At 47.8% G+C, this 7,808-nt stretch overlaps 2 long non-coding RNA genes across 2 annotated transcripts in view; both read left to right on the top strand.

Moving 5' to 3' along the window:
• The first annotated feature begins 1,242 nt into the window (after window positions 1-1,242).
• Window positions 1,243-7,808, top strand: part of LOC119975170 — a 112,462-nt gene continuing 105,896 nt past the window's right edge. The window contains exon 1 of the long non-coding RNA XR_005462670.1: window positions 1,243-1,390. This is a non-coding gene — a long non-coding RNA (uncharacterized LOC119975170). The remainder of the gene's footprint in view (window positions 1,391-7,808) is intronic.
• LOC119975172 lies at window positions 4,868-6,393 on the top strand. Its single transcript, XR_005462672.1, has 2 exons — window positions 4,868-5,017; window positions 5,834-6,393. It is a non-coding gene; the product is annotated as an uncharacterized LOC119975172 (long non-coding RNA).

Here is a 7,808-nt window from a genome sequence, read left to right as displayed (position 1 = left end):
AATTGGAGGTTAAATTGAAATCGGGTTATCTAAACTCGGGGAGTGTGTGTGTGTGGGGTGGGGGAGGGAGGGGGGGGCGGTGGAGTTTACTTTTCGGGGCAATACAGATGTGAAGAAATAATTTCGACTGCATTTTGATTTGGGTGGGTATTTTATTTGCCTTTATTTAGGGCAGAGATGTGCAGTCCAGACGGAGCAACGCGACATGGGGCTTGCTCTCGCGGTCAGGAATTAACACGAGGTCTATTTGCAAAGTGGTGTTGATATTTCGACTTCTGTAGAAATCTAAAAGTGAGAAAATGCTGTGTTTTTTTTCTCAATGAGAACCCTTTGGTCCAGAACGCTTGGCAGCGTAGGTACGTTTTCACGTTAGCCCAGCGTCCCATTCGAAGTGATGGGTTTCCCGGTAAACGTTTAAACCACGAAAATGCAAATGGTACTGAATTATGTAAGATACTAAATATAGATGCATAAGTTGTTGTTGCAATCGGTGCACGGGATCCTTGGGGATAATTGCGCAGAATTAAGGGGGGTGGTGGACTTTGCAGGTGACGTATGGGCGACGTGAATAGGCTTTGCCCCAGTGATAGATTCAGAAATGCCTCAGAGATCTCCTGTTCTTGCTCATCGCTCCTCATTCTCTCGCTAGCCCTGTTTCCGAACAAGATACCGTGGAGAGACCTACAGAGACGGAGAGGGGGGTGGGGGGGGGGGGGGGGGGGGAGAGAGGGAAGGGAGAGAGAGTGAAGAGAGAGAGGGAAGAGGGAGAGAGAGAGCGATGGAAAGAGAGCCAGGGGGAGGGAGGGAAGAGAGGGGGAGATAGGGAAGAGAGGGAGGGAGAAGGAGAGGGAGGGAAGGGAGAGAGTGAGGGAAGAGAGAGGGGGGAGAGAGAGGGAAGAAAGAGAGAGTGAGGGAAGAGAGAGATAGGGCGGGAAGAGAGAGAGAGAAAGAGAGAGAGGGAGGGAAGAGAGAGATAGCGCGGGAAGAGAGAGGGAGGGAAGACAGAGATGAGGAAAGAGAGCGAAAGGGAGGGAGGGAAGAGAGAGAGAGGGGAGAGAGAGGGAAGAAAGAGTGAGAGAGAGGGAGGGAAGAAAGCGAGGGTGAGGGAAGAAGAGACGGGGAGGGAGGGGGAGAGAGAGGGGGAGGGAAGGGGGAGAGAGAGAGGTAAGAGATAGGGAAGAGGGAAGAGAGAGAGGGAGAAGGAGTGACGGGAGGTAGGAAGGAGGGGGTGGGGAATGGGGGAGGAGGGTGTTGGTGGGGTGAGGGTTGGTGTTAAAGGCTCCCTCAGAACTAGCCGCCACCTGGAGGAGGAAGCTGCGAGCGGTGCTCACAACTCACACACACACAATCCCGCCGCTGGCTTGGAATTTAGGAGGTGACAGCCCAAAAGGTAAGAGCCCGGTCTCTCTCCCTCAGAACCCAAGGCGCGAATAGGGCACAACACCAAGCAAAAAATATTCTGTTAACTGGGGAGGGGGTTCAGAAAGATGACAGATCTTGAGTGCGAAGATTTTGATTCAGAAGAAGCTTTTAATTTTCCCTCTAATTCCTGAAATTCTTGAAAACAGTACACCTGGTGTTTGGGAATCCAATGTAATGGCGCGAATGTTCCAATATTGTGGAATTGTATCAATATATCTGCCCTCAAACACGACACGACATACACCCCCAGACTCACAGAGACACCCCCAGACACGCACAGATACCACCCCCCCCCCCCCCCCCCCCCCCCCCCCCCCCCCCCACACACACACACATATACCCCCGACACACAGACATCCCAGACACACTGAAACACAAATACACCCCCCCAGGCACACACACAGTCACTCCATCCACACACACAAAAACACACACAGCCAACCCCCAGACACACACAGACACACATCACCCCCCAGACACACATAATCTCCCCAAGTCACACACAGACAACCCCCCACCACACACATACACCCCCTAGACACACATACACCCCCCCCCACCAAACATACACAGCAATACATAGACACCCCCAGGCACACACAGACGTACATAGACACCCTAGTCACACACATACACCCCTCCCAGACACACACAGACAACCCCAGACACACATAAACACCCTCAGACACACACAGACACACGCATGCCCCCCATTCACACACATACATCCCCAGACACCTCCAGTCACACACAGGCATCCCCCCCCCCCCCCACACAGGCACATACAGACACCCCCCCCCCCCCCCAACACACACCCAGACCAGATCATCTTGGCCGGCTGGCGCATAAATCATTTTGTTCGGCGGACTGTGTAGGGCGCGTTGATGTCGAGTTTATTGAAAAGCTGCTAAAAATGAAAGTCTTTGGTTCGGATAGCTGACAATGGGGTGTCCCGATGTGACAGGAACAAAGAATTTGGATGTTGTTGAGTTTCAGGACACGTTCGCCCGCTTCGGTGGCGAAGGGAATGGGAAATTTAAAAAAAAACCCTGCAATTGAACCCCCCTGTCTCCTCCCCCAGTCTGCTCTGTGAGAAAATGTTGGGGGCTAGATGGCTTGGCGTGGCTATGTGAGGCGCAGTGAAGCACATGTAATTCAATAGGAAACGCGGGATTGGTGACAAGGGAACTCACAAGTTGGACACTGAAATTAATTAGTGAAAATCAACTGAGAAAACGTATTGTCTTAGGAATTGTTTGGAACTAAAATATATTTAGAAAAAAAGGGTAAGATCATTTGGTCGGACTGAGGTCTGGAGATTCTTTTAATGTTGTATTAAAAAGGTAAATAATGTATTGAATCATTAGCAGCTAACATCGTAATGCATTGCATGCGTTAGTTTCTTGCTGACTGTATATTCATGATAAAGTAGATTTTTATTTGCATAGTTTACCGGCATGTTAAGAAGAAGTGAATTTGCAAATGTTTTGAAAAGGAGATGTTGATTTAAATCAGCGATGGTGCCCGCGAGGAAAGATTGGGAGTGTGTGTGTGTGAGAGAGAGAGAGGGGGGTTGGGGGGACTGAAGAGGATGTAAAATGAGCAGGGACGGCGGGGTGGTGGATGATAATGAACTTGGGCTGTCTGCTATCAGATTGATAGCTTCTCCCGCTGCCAAGTTCACGCGGCGGTTCTCTTCCCCGTTCATTGTGCCGGGTTGTGAACCCTGGGATGCAGTAACCTTCCGCCCTGACAACACACCACAGGACCTGGGCGAACAGAGCGTCTTGTCTTCCCATTCAGAGTAAGCGGAACTGAGTCTCAAAACCCAGCCCCCTCCTTATTAGATCATAAAGTACAATTAAATACTTTTTTGTTTAAAGTTTACGCGACACCTTAATCATTTCACCTGCCGGTTGTATGTGGGTGGATAAAGGATCCAGACATTGACAATAGCTGAGCAAGTTATGGTCAGTATACACTAAACAGCTCTAACGCCGGGTGATTGGTTTTGGATTTAGCCAAATGGTTTCTATCTGATCTCCAGCATTCTTGCTTTAGAAATAAATTGTGCATAGTTGTACATTTTCTGCGTTGCCAAATTAATTGTGAAGTGAAGGGGGGGGGGGGGGGGGGTGATGGGGTTTGAGAAACAAGCGGGAGCGTCAGTCAGTGTTCAGTATTGCCATGTATAAAAATCGAATGCAGATGCCCTGTGCCCGCGTTATCCTCTCTGCCCGGGCGGGGGCTGGGGGTGGTGCCAGGGTCTAACAGCAGTGTGTGTGTGTGTTGAAACTCAATTGAGGATGGGCTCCGGGGGCAAATGAGCTGCGAGGGAGGCGGGAGTTGATTGAATGGCGGTTTTTGTTGGAGTTGTTCATTAATGAGAAGGATTTGGAGGGAGGGGGGGGGGGTGGTGGTGGTGGGGGTGGGGGGGAGGGTATCAAGGCTGGTGTGTTGGGATGCCAACCTCCCCCCCCCCCCCCCCATGGCTGCAGTCTGGAGGTTAATGCTGCGGCTGACGTCAGCGCGGGCTGCGCAGGACGCTTGAGGTTGGAGATTGGAGGAGATGTGGAGCCTTCAGGCGCAGAGGAAAGGGGCAGATCACACAACAGCGGCGGGGTAGGTATTGCTGAAGAGCGGCGAGAAAGCTCTCCCCCCTCCCCCAATCGCCCTCACCCACCCCCCTCGACACCGACTCCCTCCCAGACCATTGCCATTTGACCCCCCCCCCCTCCCCTTCCATGCCCTTAAATAACATTTTCCACCTATTTATCATTTAGCTGGTGCGTTGGCAATGCTGATCCCCGCTCCCTCGCCGTTGAACCGCTTGCTCCCATTTCCACCCTGTTCTGCCTGTGCAAATCTGGATGGAACCCCCCCCCCCCCCCCCACACTCAAAGTTTTATTTTGAGAAGGGGAGGTGGGGGAAACCTAAGCCATTAAAACGGGGGAAGGGGCAATGCAGAAAATTATCTGTTTAAAGTTTGTGCTGTGATTTGACATGTGGGTAATGATAGGCCGAGGAAGCGGCGTTAAACTTGGGTTTGGGTTACCTTCCAATGTGTTTAGTATTATTCTCGGTAACTAGGCTGGTCATCAAAGTGATCCACGTTTTTTTTTTCAATGTTTCAATCCTCCCCCCCCCCCCCCCCAACACACACACACACACTCAAAAAGAGCTCTCGCTCTCTGACCCTCGAATGGTGGAGCGGGGGAGGGGGTGGGGTTGGCATTGGGGGCGGGAGGGGTGGTGGTGGGGGGTACAGGGGGAGGTGGGGGAGTGCTGGTTAAGGAAAAGGCCCGGCTCACCGGAGGCTTTCTATTCTTCTCGCCGCCGACTCCGCACTTCACTGTCAAGTCTGTGCTCCAGAAAGGACGACAATCACCTCCCCCACTCCAACCTCTCCCCCCCCCCCCCCCCCCCCCCCCCCCCCACCACCTCTCTCTCACACCCACGCACTCCCCTTAAAAATCGCCGTAATTCTCGAGAATGGGAGACGCCTAAAACAGAAAGACAGACTGCATTTCCCCCAACTTGGCCAACTCGCCTCTTCGGACCTGGGGAGATTCTTAATCCATGTAAAAAAAAAAGGTCAGTTTATTCCTGGTTTGCAATTGCCTGGAATCTAAGAAACAAAGTGTGAGTGTGTGTGTGTGAGAGGGCCGGGAGGAGAATGAGAGTGGCTGGTCGGAAGCAATTAGATTTGGAATATTGTATAATGTTTTCATTTGATAATGGCTACGACATCACTTGGCTTGCTGTTAATGTCAATTGTCTCGGTGTTCATTTCAGTTCATCTCATGTTAATATCACTTGAATTGTCCGGAGTGACTTGACCCCTCGGTCGCAGTCGCGATTTGTAATTTCTTACATCAGTTCCTTTTTTTTCTCTTTCCACGTTGCAACTGTTTCTAGAAAACATGCCAATCCCAAGAGCCCGCAAGGAATCTTTTGCAGATATATATTTTTTGACACAGAACAGCACACACACCCAAACAGCAACTGGAAGTTAATTACAGCAGCTAGCACGCATTCGGAGCTGCATCCCGCTTACATTGAAGGCCCTCAAATCAGACGGATGAGGAGTTCAGTGGCCCTGTTAATAAGATGTGTTAATAACGAGAGAAAAAATGTCACTTATTGCCACCGTCTTTATTGACACGACCGTTTGTGTGCTATTTTCTGATATGCCTTTTTTGGTTTGGTTGTTGCCAGATCCTTGGCAAGCGTACATTGCATTAATTAAACTAAGAAATACGGTGGGAATTTAAATAGCGGGGGTTACTCAAGGTTTTACTAAAAATAACTTGCAATAATTATCAAAGTGCGTCAGACGTAATTCACGTCCAATGGGGACCGCGCCTGCTTCCCAAAGTGATTAATTTTTTCTCTCTCCGATGTGAACAGGAGACTGATTATCCGACGCTTGATGTGTTGTAAAACGGAATCACTGGCTCAGGCTCGATTATATAACACGTGTGTTTGAAAATAGCAGGGCTCCATGCAAACATTTTTTTTTTCTCTCTGGGATCGAATCCTGATGGTTTGCAAGTCTGGCTTTAAATGGACGAGTACCGAGGTGTGAGGGATTATTGTTTCAAACGCCCGTGTTAAATTGTGGGAGAAGCCCCATTGAGTGTAAGTGCGGCTCGCTGCCCCAGCCGTCCCCCACCGCACTGACTATCACAGGGAATTTGAAAGGTGCACGCAATCACTTGGGGAACACCCCTTGTGTCTTGTACACCGGATCAGAGCACGCCTAATGTTCCAATTCAGACATAACGGTAAAGAAATGTACAGTTCAACTTAAGATTCAACATGGAATCCATGCTGGAGCCTACTGGAAGTTGACTTCACTATTGAGAACTGGACCATTGCAGCACCCCGGTCAGCACCATTGGTTCAGACTGTGTATGTCAGTTTCCTCGCGCTGCGATTAAGAGTTTGGGTCACTTTGACACCCAAAACGTGCTCAAGACGTTTGTAAATAATTAAAGTCACATATTGCTTTTATTTTAAAGAGAAAGGATTAAGTGGTCGGACCCACCCTGCGCTGCTGCTGTAGGTAGTTGCTATCAATCCTAAGAAGATGTCAATCGTCATGACATTTAACCCCGTAGAACACTAATCCCTTTAACACCTGACGCTGTGAAATGTGACACTAGTATTTTTCATCAAATGCTTCCTTTTTTTTGTTGAGAAAACAACATTTTTCTTTTAAACGTCGATGGCATGACAACCCTTGGATTTGTTAAGACTGTTTCAGCAGTGTGTTGTAGTTCTGTTTGAATGCTTTGTGTAACATTTCACAGTTGCAAATTATTCCAATCACTGAAAAGCAATCTTAATACTATCACCAAGTATAAACTCGTACATATATATACACACAGACACACACTTACATACACCCTCATATAGACACATCAACACAGCTTTACAATACACGTTCTCTGTCTCTTTCTGTGTTCTTATATCTATACACTATCTAATTCATACATAACAAAGACATAGATACCGACGCATGCATTCTGACAGACACGCTTACATTAACCTATGGATATATGTGAAACGTATGCCCAATTACACATATGTATCTCCACACAGAACAATGTAGCCACAAAACAAACAACCACTTCGAGTGGCACAATGTCGCAACCTAAATATTGATCAAAATGGTCCCAAAATGGATCAAGCAACATTTTCCTATTTTTCCATTTATAAGGAAATATATTACAAAAACGATACTTCATGCGATAACTGTTTCAACCCAAAAGCCCCAACATCTAGTTGTATTGTATGCGGCTCAATTAAATAAAAAGAAAACTAAATTCTTAATTTAAAAGAATGACTTGCATTTCAATAGCGCCGTCCACGACCTCAGGACGTCGGGGGGGGGGGGGGGGGGGGGTTACGATCAATTAAGTACTTTTGAAGTGTAGTTAGTCACTTTTGTAATGAAAGTAATATTAATTTAACGCAATATCAGTTCATTTGGGAGGGAGGGACCTTTTGGATAGAAAGTGAGGAGAACAGAGTCTTGTTTTGCTTAACCAATTGGCCAATGACGACTACATTTCTGTTAGACCTTACTCTGCAATTGGCAGAACAGATCTGAGTTACCTAATGTTACGGTTTTCAGATTTTATGTGATTTGACTTTCGCCGAAAGCATTTCATCCAATATAATTAATGGTTGCCTGTTGGGGATAAGCTATATAGATGGACATTACAAAACCGCAAAATGCCAGTATGTTTGTCTCTTAGTTTATTTGCTCAGTCCATTTATTTTAGACAGGGACGCAATAATATCCCTTTTCCAACTTTATCTTTATTTTTCCTAGACAGCTGGAAGTGATCTCCAGCCACCATGTCTGTTTTGACCA

The sequence above is a fragment of the Scyliorhinus canicula genome, chromosome 12 (genome assembly GCF_902713615.1).
Source record: "Scyliorhinus canicula chromosome 12, sScyCan1.1, whole genome shotgun sequence".
NCBI lineage: Eukaryota > Metazoa > Chordata > Chondrichthyes > Carcharhiniformes > Scyliorhinidae > Scyliorhinus > Scyliorhinus canicula.
Note: the sequence above shows the minus strand (reverse complement) of the source record. Positions and strands in the feature narration are given on the sequence as shown.